This window comes from Bombus huntii, chromosome 1 (genome assembly GCF_024542735.1).
Source record: "Bombus huntii isolate Logan2020A chromosome 1, iyBomHunt1.1, whole genome shotgun sequence".
Taxonomy (NCBI): domain Eukaryota; kingdom Metazoa; phylum Arthropoda; class Insecta; order Hymenoptera; family Apidae; genus Bombus; species Bombus huntii.
This window is the reverse complement of record NC_066238.1, coordinates 23,836,361-23,848,798: the sequence shown is the minus strand read 5'-3', so window position 1 is coordinate 23,848,798 and position 12,438 is coordinate 23,836,361.

Here is a 12,438-nt window from a genome sequence, read left to right as displayed (position 1 = left end):
AGAAATGCAAGCCACTTGCAGAAGCAGAATCAAAACATTGACTTTCTAACTAAGTTTAAATTCTACGATCCCAGTGATCCAGGAAAAATTTCTCCTTTTGCATTAATTTACGCCACTTCTGAATTCAAATATTGATTGATACTTACAAATCATGGTAATGATATAACCGCAATGTCCGAGAGCACCGCTAGCTTTCTACTCGTCCGGGTAACGTAATCCTCCTTGAAATTGAAAACTGCACCTCTACGACAAAGAAACAAGGCCTTATTAAATTATTGCCCTCCTAACAGACAGTTTATTAAACTTTAAAGCAAAATTTCACCACTGTGAAAGAACATGCTCTTAAATGCCGAGTTAAGGTATTTTCACTTTATCATTTTTAAGTTCTTTATAGATGTAATTCGTGCACCTTATTTAAATATGAACAGAATGCATAAAAATGATTTAATAGGAATAGCAAACTTTTGCTGCTCCGCATCTCTTTTTTGCTCTTTTAAAAAAATATTTTTTTATAATACCCAGTAAATTGATGAACATTTAGATACATTAATTTTATCAAGTATTTATTTTCAGTTACTAATTTATTATTTTACTTAATTACTCAATCATTGAGCCTTTTAGAAACAAACTCTTTAACATGCGGAAAAAACTATCTTTTATTAATTAACAATCATAGAGACGTATTTCTGCCATAGTTTTGAATATTTATAAAAGTTTGAAAGCTCTTTTACCCAAGATAGAAAAGTATATTTATTTTCCTTTAATAATTTATTAAAAACACAACGTTGCTTATATATAACGTTGAATGTGAAAGGGATAATTATCTAGTAGCATTTAAGCGATATTAAAATATAATATGGCACGTATATCGTTAACCACTTGTGTTTATATAAACAAAGTAATTCTGTATGTTATTCTTTTATATATTAAAGGGCGAAATCTAATTTTAAAATCTCAGAAAATCCCCTAAAAGTTATACTAGTTCTTGCTTATTCTTTTCTTAAGCATCCTACAACAAACTTCATTCTCTAATCACTGTTCAAACTAAAACAATACCTATGATCTGCTACTATTTCATTAAATAAATTCATTCTACAGTATAATTAATATTATATCGTATCGAACTAATAAAAACGAAATATAACCTCTTATTGAATCAATTGAAGATCACAGGAGAAGAACATAAGCAGATATGTTTGTTGATTTTATAACAAGAAAGTAGTATTTTAAAATGGCATTGTTAAGAACGAAAATAAAATATTAGATCGAAAGATACATATCCTTTAACCAAAAGCCAAAGTGATATACAGTGTATATGTCTATAATAGATTGTTTCTAGTCTATCGATTATTTTCTTCATTCATCTTCATGAATTTAAGCTATCTTAAACTAAAATATTTTACTATGTATGTAACAAAAGATACATTATACCTTTATTTCCAATGTTTCGGTGTGAATTAGTTATTATAAGGTATCGGTTAATTGCTACAAGAAATTAGTAAACCGGACAAAAATTTGTACATCAAGGGGTTCAATATAGCTTACAACTTGACTTTTCTATAACTCTTAAGACAAGCGATGCTTTAATATCTTCTGATCTTGTAATATTGTGACAAGCAAGATTTTTTAAATTACGAAGAGTGCAGAGCAATACAACACGTTTGGTTCCAGAACCAAATGGGAAGACAATTTTGATAATATAAAATTGAATAACAATGTACCGAATTCTGAAACTGCTTCCCGAGAGAATATGACTTGTTTTATTCTTCTCTTGCAATCTTCCATTATAGAGAAAAAAAAGAAGAACAAAGAAAATGGTGGTATGTATAAGAATTCGCTGTCACGCGTGCAGAGGCAACATTCTTTTATGGATCGTTACGTCTGCGCTTCCGGTGTCTCTCTCTGCCTTCGACGAATGCGGAATGAAAGACCATTCGAGATTCGAAGACTCGCGAGCGGCCTATCTCGCGAGCCTTGTTTTCGAAATTTCTCTGACCGAATCGTTTAATTTGCAAACGTAAGAAGAGCAATGACTCGATCATCCGGTCCTTTGACTGGCAGCTGTAAAGGAAAAAGAAGGAAGAAAAAAAGTAGGAGGGAGAGGAATTTCATTGGTGTTCCAGTGAAATTCGAAAGGTCGTTTTTTCGAGGTTACTTGCACGCGACGCATGCCACCAATCTACAATGTGACCGAGTAGTCTCCACGTGAGCATATACGATCTCCAGTTACTCATCATTTTACATTCTTTCGTCGAATTCATTCTATACATAGCTTCGAACAAGAAACTTAATAAATAGCAGATAACGTTGAATCGTTGCTACTGCTGCTATCGTGTAAATAGCTTTCAACTTATTTTCAATTTAAGTCCTTTTATTTAATTTATTTTAAATTCTGTAACCAGCTTCGTTCATGAATATAAACTCATATAAATAAGTTAACACTGGAATTACCAAACCCGTTAACATGGCAGATTTCAGATTTTCCTTCTTTGCGATTATATTTTGGAAACATACAGATATTTTTGTTAAGATCGATATTAGCTGTTACTTGAATAGAGACATAAAATGAATTTAAGTCTACTTATTTTCATTAATATCACTTGAATTATACTGATTTACATGTAGAATATTTATGTATGTATTACAGACCGGTAGTTCTAGAATTAACAATATTATAATAAACACTGCCATATAAGTCAACGTAAACTTTGCTTCTATAGCTTATAAGAGATGAGAATAAAATATTTCCATTAGTCCTTTAAGAATTGGGTACATAGGAAAGCTTTTTATAATGACAAACTTAATATCAACGAATATTCATTCTTTCAGGCAGTACAATCGATTTAGTTAGAAAAGATGAAATAATTTTCAGGTGAAAATATAACAAATCCCAAATAATTTAATCCCAAAACGGTTCTAGAATCGATTCTCGCGAAACTTGAAAGTTATATTTTAAAGAAGAACAAGATAAATAGAATTTTATGCTTCACGAGATTACATAAAATTTTACAAAAGGATCTAATCTGTGCGAATATTTTTATTATGCGTAGGTACATATGTATATGTATATTTTAGAATCTGCAGCAAGTATGTATACAGCAACAGTACATGAACGTGTATTTTAATATTAGATTGTAACCTATGAAATGTTTATTTGAACGCTTCAGATTCTTTACATAGATTATATCAAGAAGCGTGTATATCGTTTACCTGCAATATGATCTACATATATAAAATGAAATGTCGATTTGTGATCTTTTGCTTCGTATATCTTCTACTTAAAATAGCATGAGAAATTTCTCAGTATGCCCTTTGTGACGAATAGGCATAGAATTGAACATACTTCCTTTTATAAATTCAAATTTAATCGCATAATATTAATATAATTTTCGAAGAGAATGCTGTTATTCGTCATTGATTCTATAAATGTTCTTTGTCTTTCTTCACGATACTTGAAAATAAGGAATATCGTATTCATAATTTATGTGGATTTTATGAAACTCGGAATAATATTTTTCGAAACATAATGAAAAGAACAATTCGAAACCCAAATTTATTACAATATGACCATATAGTGGTTATTCTAAAGCATTCATGTAATTATAAGCGTTAGAGGGAAGATTAATGTATTTTTGCTGGTGGAGGTCTTTTTCGTAAACTTTCAGTATCTTTGTACCTTCCTTCAGTCTTTATTAAAGATCTACCTCATAACTTCGATTGGATGAACAGGAAGTAATTTCCCAAAGAAAAAGTAAGAAAAGAAGGGAAAAGTTTCTCTCCATTTTTTATCAAAAAACTTTATAAGATCGAACGGATTTACTTATTCTTATGAAAAAACAAAACAGGATCATTCTCCCCTATAAATTGGCTAACAAGGACAGAAAAGAATCTTCTTCAAATAATTTTCAAACAAAAACATTTATTTAGTACAGTGGAATCTCGATTATTGGAACATCAATTAATAAAACGATCGACTATGAATCGATTGCCCATCGATTAATAGGAGATTTGGGGCTAGTTAGTTCAAGATAAGTGACCTTTTCTCATTTGAAAGCAAAGAGACTGAGACCTTTATCTTTAATTAGCATTAATTTAGATAATCGAGATTCTACCGTATAAAAACTACCTCATTTATTATTTATTTCTACTGAACCGATACGATACAATTTCTTTAAAAAAGAAACTGGTTCCAACAATTACCTGTTTCTGTCTTCATTAACAATGTATATCGTTGCAATCAAGAAACAAATCGCATTATGAAGAAAGAAAATTTCTTAGAAATAATACACCAAGTCATTACTCTCTTTCTCTCTGCTTTATCACTAATCTGTAACTTTACAGACCGTCCAAGCCGAACAAAAACGAAGTGAATAAATAAAGGAGGCGCAATAACAAGTTTCACCTAGGCGTTTCGCAACGTTCGTAACATTAAAATTATTACCTCCGACAAAATACTCAAGCACCGTTCACGATAACGTTGATTCCTTCTTTTTTACTCGTCGAGATTCTTTTGCCCCTCTATCGGTGACGCGAGGAGCAGCCGCCATAAAGTCGATTTCTGTGTCAGTGTGTCATACGGGCTCGTATCAATAGCGAGAGTGAGCGTTACTCAATGAGCAATTCTTGCGTGTGACGAGCATACGCGTGCACGAACGCCATGCCGCGTCCGTACGCGTCACGTTAACTCGCGTCACATCACCGTATGAAGAGCACGGGAAAGATATAAATCCACTTTTGTTGACTTTTTGGCTTTTATAACACTGCAAGCGATGCCGAGAGAACGAGAGGGATGGCTGGATGGTTTAAAAAAATATAGTGACTGAAAAGAAGTATTTTTATACGAAACACAACGAACCATATAAAGCATTTTGCTGTAACGCGGATTTGTATAATGTCACACTCACGCTTTTTCTTATTTTTTCCCTTTCTTTTATACGTTTATTCTCGCGAAGTACAAGCTTACAAATTTTAAGTTTTGCAATCCAACAAATCTCCTTTTTACGCGAATATACCCGCCAGATACACGTCTAGCGTTATAACAGAATGTACTTCTCCTCGTTTGCGTGATACAGCAACAGAGCACAAAAATTAATATAATGATTTTCTTCATTATTCAGTGGATTTTTATACGATTACGATTTACACTCTGAGGGAGAAAAATATTACACGTTGAACATTATCATGATAAAGAAATTCCATCACAAACTTAAATTAATTAAATCTGATCAAAACTATTAGCATAACTATTCCTCTGAATTTCAATACGTACATCATTCACTGTAATAGAACAGTTCTCTCTGTGTATATAAAAATTTCGCATTAGTTATGATCATATAGGATGGCAGATGGACACCGATTAAAACTATAGTTGAACTTGTAAAAAATAAAAATAAGTGACAGACAAACTTCCTTTTCTTCTTTTTGTCTTATGTGTAACTTAACTTAAACGTATCAATGCTCGATGAGCTACATTATTATACTTTTATATAGAATACGTTAACTTCTTTTCATCTAACTATCAATATAAATACTCTTTTTCAAGGTGTTTATCTAAATCATCAAAGCTACAGTTGAGGAAATTCAACCTTAAGTTGACCCAATAATTAATTGATTATGTTACACGTAATTCCATGTTCATTAAACTTTCTGAAAAAAATGATATAGTATGGGCACGCTGTTTGTTTTGAATTGATCCTTCGGAATCTAAATATATAAAATCTTCAGGATTTAGAAGATAAAAATTGTATAGTACGCTCTTTTATTAAAGTAAAATACTGCAAATTTTTATTGTAGACCAACATCTACTTGATACGTGTAGATTATTGTTTCATATTGTCTTAAAAATAAATTTATTATTACATAACATTTAAAGCATTAAACAACGTTACTAAATGCTTCATGTAAATAAATCGAACCTTTTTTTTTATAAGATATTAAGTGGTAAAACCTTAATAAAGTAAGGAGATTTTTATGTGCGTCTGTAAGTCACAGAAATCAACATTTTTAATAGAAACATAAAATGCATATCGATTAATTTTGACACTTATATATTTAGGTGTATCCATCCCTCAATTTACGCGGACTATCCGTTCCACGTGGATTCGTTTTACGCGAATGAAGATCGCGTAAATAAAGTCTGTCAGAAAGAAAGAAAAAATATGTACACTTATGATGACTAGCGCAACGTAATGTACTTTTATCCTTATCTCTTACAGCAGTGAGGTGACTGGCCGCAGAAATTAAGATCGTGCATAAAAACTACCGTGTAAATTATGTTGTAATTTACTATTTGTTATATGTAGAAGAATAAATTTACTATTTACTATATGTATATACTATTCATTACTCGAATGAACTGTTGAAACAGTTGAAACTGTAGAACTGTTGAAAGATACTGGTAAATTATTAAATCTTTGTTGTATTGTCGAAAATCTCAAGTCAAAATTGACGAAATAATACAAAATAAAATAGACGAAAAAGTATTACTATTCCAAGAGTTTAGAGTTGCGAACTTTCAAATGTTTGTATAAAACTCAGGATGTTATCTCTTGATTTTTTCTTGCGAAGTTAAAAAGAAATTCTCTATTCTTCTCATACTAAGTTATGTCGGATTACACGGTCCTCGCACTAGTAAACAATTCTTATTGTATTAATTACGTTTCATAACATATTCCTAAAAAGCTACAAAAGAGATAATTCCACTATGCATAACGCGATGCACATATTCTTAAATAAATTTTTATGAAACAGTCGTCCATATAACCTACAACTTAACGCTTATCAATTTACCGATATTAAGGACTAATGGATTATTACTCAAGAAATTGCAGATAGCATTTATGCGATATGTTAATTTCAAACTTTAAAAGGACAACGTTCCAAATGCAAGAAGCTAATATTATCAAATAACGCTCCTACCATCAGTAGTACATCGGTGATATACGTTGGAGACTTCTTATTTAACTTGTCGCCTACGCATTTAGCAACGACGTATTTTTAAATATCGCTGAAAGCAATTAATCCGGTGCTGTTGTACTATCGTGCGATTTATACCAGTGACTTCGCCTCTTTGCTAGAGAAAGTGTTTGATGTCCAAGGATGGTTAGGAATTCGAAGACACGTAGCTATAATGCGCCATAGAATTACACGTTTGGTGTTTAAAAATGGTCATCATCCTTAACCGATTAATGGAAAAGACAGATAGATTTTGAGAAAGATCAGTTAAGTTTTTGATTCGAAAGCTTACGCGAATAATAATATAACTAAAAGAACTATTTTAATTCCCAGTATATTAGTTATATTAGTTATAAATATTAGTATATTAGTTATAAATTTTTACAAATATGGAATCATATTTCTAGTTATACATACTTATATATTGTATCAACCGCTAATTTTATTATTAGTTTAGAATTAATACCGTAGATTAATAATTATTTTCTCCCTTTCAATACATTTTTGACAAAAGCTACATTTTTCTACGAAGATCTTCTAAAACCAGAATTCTAAATAGACTTTTCTTTATAAATTTCGATTTCTATAGAACACGTAGTAATTTAAAAATATGCAAAATTTTACAACAAATCTATTCTCTACTATAGCAATGGATAGACGATATTTATTTTACATTCGTATCATGGTCGGTAATATGTATCTGTTGAAACGCATTACATATTTGTGAAATAACGTAATAAATTTCGCGAAATAGGTTGGTCATTTAGTTAATAGTTGGTTTTACTTGCGTCATCGTATCGAAATGTGTAAGTATATGTTATAGAGATGTAGTTTTTCAAAACGGTTACTTCTGAATCTTAGAATTTAAACACTTTAGGTGATAAAATGTTTATGTGGCGGTTAACAGCAGAAATAGAATTTGGACGTTATCCCCAATTTCATACAGAGCGTCATTATTTCTATCAGCTTTATCGAGCGAAGTGAGAGAAAGTAAAGTTAACTCGGTTGAGCTATAGTTATGACGCTTTTTCCACGAGAATGTGTTTCCTGGATGAAAGATATTTATTAATCGATTGAGATGAAAACGTTTTCCAAGCATACTCTTCCGGACAAGAAGTACAATACAAAAGTGTCACGCGTTTGTGATTATGTTTGTAGCGATTTTCTTGTAAGAAATAGTACCTTTCCAGCCTTTTGCCTGTTTTTTTACGTTAGTCAGTTTTTGTTAGGAATTTTCGCTTCTACATCCTGACATTTGTTTCTCGTTCGCGTGTTTAAATCAACTGAGTTAAATGAATACTTTCTGATGATGCATGTTAGCTTTTTTTATGTTTAACGACGAAAAATGCAAAAAATGACGAATGCATTTACTTGAACGACAGTTCCGTGATTATTTGGTGCGTCTAATTTGCATGAAGATAGCATTTTGGAGAATATTATGTAAATTTCGAATTGTATAATAATAGTATATTCTTTTTATTATTTAGTTGTTACCAAGGACAATAGTGTTAATAGTTAAGAACAGTATTATTTAAACAGTATTATTATTCAGTATATATAATATTTATGATATTTGCCACTTGACGATTGAATGTTTAATATTTTTTTCTTTGAGAAAAAGTTAATTTATTATTTTGTCACTAGATGAAGATTATAAAATTGCTTATTAATATAAATACAAGAGAAAATAAAAGGTATGAAATTAAAAGCGCAAATTAAAAACAATTTAATCGAAAGTATCATCGCTAGAATAGTTTATAAGTATTGATATACATATTTCTATAATATAAACAAAAATAGGTTCATTAATATACTCATTGATAAGAATGATTTTTGAGAAGTCATTTTTACTTTTACGTAATATATTTTCCAATCCTTTATTAAAGTTCTGATAGCAATGCATAAAGAATATTCTTCACGGTCCATTTACGTTTGTAAAAGGCTTAAAATATTTGGCAATAGTTGTTAATATATTTCGAAACAAATTTGAAACGCATCATATATTCAATTTGTCCGAGTGAAAGTTAAAAAGTAAAAGGACATATAATATTTTTCTACGTAATTCTCTTCGTCCTCTATGCATATGATCCATCTCTTAATAAATTTTTAGATATTTAAGTGGAAAAAACGTTTGACCTCCAGCATATTCATGCAGTCTTGCATCATCATAAAGTCTCTTGTTTACCCTTCGCGGGCTAAAATTGTTCATCTTTGTTGCATTTCATAAGTCACGGTTCTCATCCCTTTTTCTATACATTTATATTCCTATACATAGATACAATAATAGAATAAAGTATCTATAAAGCTTTACTACATTGTGCCTTTATTAGATTGTACACGGAGCTTTGTACACCGTGTTTACGTATTCACTACAAAACTACGGTTGTTACAATAATCTGTCACAAAACACCGCGTATAAATTTAATATTATCATTTATTCACGCAGATATTGTCTCGTTGGTCCATATCATGGATTTAGCAAATTAAATCTCTTGCGTATTTTTTGTCTAGTTTTCTTAAGATAGATTAGCTGCACAGATTCTTTGCTGTAATGTTTTGGCGGCTCACTAATCTGTATTTATTGTTCCACTGCTTTCAGGGATAGTGGAAGAATATTTCAACAACAAAAATGAAAAGTTCAGCAGCAAGAGAACAAACGAATCACGAGTTAAGAAATAATCACATGCGATGATAAATATTACATTGAAGACTAATTGATAGACATGCAGACTAAAACAATTTACCTCTTCCCATTCGAAGAACAAACACGAAAAAAAAATTTTCGGATCAATCTGATATATAGATACGATCATTAAGCATTCATCGACTAGATGAAAAATATCGTAATAATACGCGAGACGCATTGAGTTGGCGAATTCAATCGATCATCAAGATTAAGTATAAGCGACCTCAATAAGACCTTGAAAAGTCTCGTCTACGAAATATTCGCCGGTGAATGAAGGATATGGCGTCACCTACATTCGTGTCTAACATGCGTTCGAAATCGGTTCAAGGTTCGGATTTATCATCGATTAACTCACGTCGCATCGGAATGCGATGGTTCGTAAACGGAAGCGAGACACGAGCATCGACACGTACGCGTTTTAAGTCCGCTTTTGGCCGGACTCCTAAACGCAACTGCCTTTAAAAATAACGTTGACTCACGTACGGACCTCTTCTATTCGATATGCTTTCATCGAATGAACAATGGAAGGAAATTCGATGATCGAACGATTAGATTAACCCTAGTTGACTCCTTATTTTAATAACTTAATTTACCTCCTGGATTTTTTACTCCCGGATTTTTTTAAGCTTTATCTTCTTGCATGATTAGACTAATACTATTAGCGAAATTTTTTAAGGCACAGTTTACAAATTACCAGTCCTATTAATAAATTTGTTTACGTGGTAATAACAAGTTTGGTGAGAAAAGTGATCGTTGAAATAATTTTAGAAATTAGCAACATGACTCTCTCTTGTACGATAACTAATAATAATTATGATTTTGATTTTACAATTTTTCACCCAATAAGAGGATTTTTTAATTTGGAACATTTATTTATACAATATTCTTTGCTTTGTCATTATCAAACTAGTTAGTATTTATTAACAGCGCTAATTTACAATTTGTCATGTGTAAACTTTCTTTAATAATATTCATTTAGCTCATATGGGCCAGAAGAAAAGTGAATTTTATAAATTATATTTTACATACATATATTTTAGTAACACTATACTCAGTTGCTCACATAATCGGAATTAACTTGTAGTCGGTGAAGAAAGTGCATGCGTCAGTTTCCAGCGGACTTAATACTACTAGATCTTACTTCTGGAACACTATCTAATAAGTTCCTGCTTCTCAGATTTCTATTATACTTGTATAATCGTTTATCGATTGTAGATACATGTATCAGAGATATAGAATGATTGAAATTCACGCGTTAAATTATATGTTGTAGCATTGTGACAATACACTGTAGAAATACCTGTCTTTAAATTCAGCTCCCCTGCATATTTATGTACAATTGGTAAGCATAGTTTTAGGAGAATATAATATAAATACCATCTTCAGAATATTTGTAATATCTTTGATTATGCAATGTATTAATTCATAATGATAATGAATAATGAAATGATAATTATATTTTTGATATATTTTGTTATGCTTTCTATGAAATTACAAAATTAATTGTTATTAATTGCAAAGTTTTATTAAATAATAAAAATTGAATAAATACTGGTTCTATTTAAAGGGTAAATTAAAAAGAAATTAACTACAAAATTACAAAAATCAATTAATGAAATAGGTTCTACTTGCTGATATGATAATTTTTTAATTTTGTATGCCGATAAGGAACAGGTAGAAACTATGATTATATGTATGCATCGATGCATCTGTTCTGCGAAAGCAATTGAATGAAGATGACTTTGTATAATTAGATACTTTCATGCTTGGATACAGGATAATTATGAATCTCATAAAATAATTAATTATAATTAATGTTTCCTGATTCGTTTTTCTGATTATTTTAATGTACATATTGTGGATATATCTGCAAAATATAAACTTGAGTAAGCACGTGCTTAAACGATTAGGTATAAAAGAAGTGACTGCATAAGCAATCGTAATATTAAACATTATTATTTATCTTGCAATGAAATGAATCGTTTATTTTAAATTGCTATCATTATGTTGTTAAAAGTCCTACAAAACTATTGACTAATAAATAAAATAAAAGTTGTATCAAATAGTGATACCAGATGAATATAACACGAATGAAACGCCTTTGAAAACTGAGAATCGAATTTAATCGACGAGCATTCGTAAATTATTGGATTGAATTTTAGATTTTGAATATATTCTATCTAACTTTCAAACAATAATTTCAATTCTCTTCGTTTAAAAGCTATAGTCATTCCTTTTCAGGCCTCGCAAAAAATAATTAATAATCATATTATTTTCATTTCTTAATTTTCCCTTTCGCTGAAATCTCGTTTATATTAAATATATTTTTAAGTATTATGATTTTTACATTACAATTACTAATCAAATGAATGTGAATAAAAGAAAATAATTATCTTTTCATTGTACACAATACAAGAAAATCTCCATTCACGCAATGAAAAATAAAAGATAGAAAAATTCCTCATTTATGGGAAATCTAATGTTCCCTTATAAACCGCATCACAATAATCATCTTCAACAACAGTATGGCAGCCTGAAAATCACAGTGGTGCAAGTCAAGATTTTGGAGATTCAAATTCAGTTACGTATATTAACTTTTAAATTCCCTTATCCTGTGTTATGGATACATTTTTATGATCTCAAGAAATATAATCAATTTTTTACTATGAAAATGAGCAGCGATGTTTAACTACAGTTAAACAAAACGCATACAACAAAGAAAGTGGAGTTGCACGAAACAATTCTTTGTTCAATTTCGCAAACGGTAGTTTCCAGTTTGTGACTACCTGACTCACTGT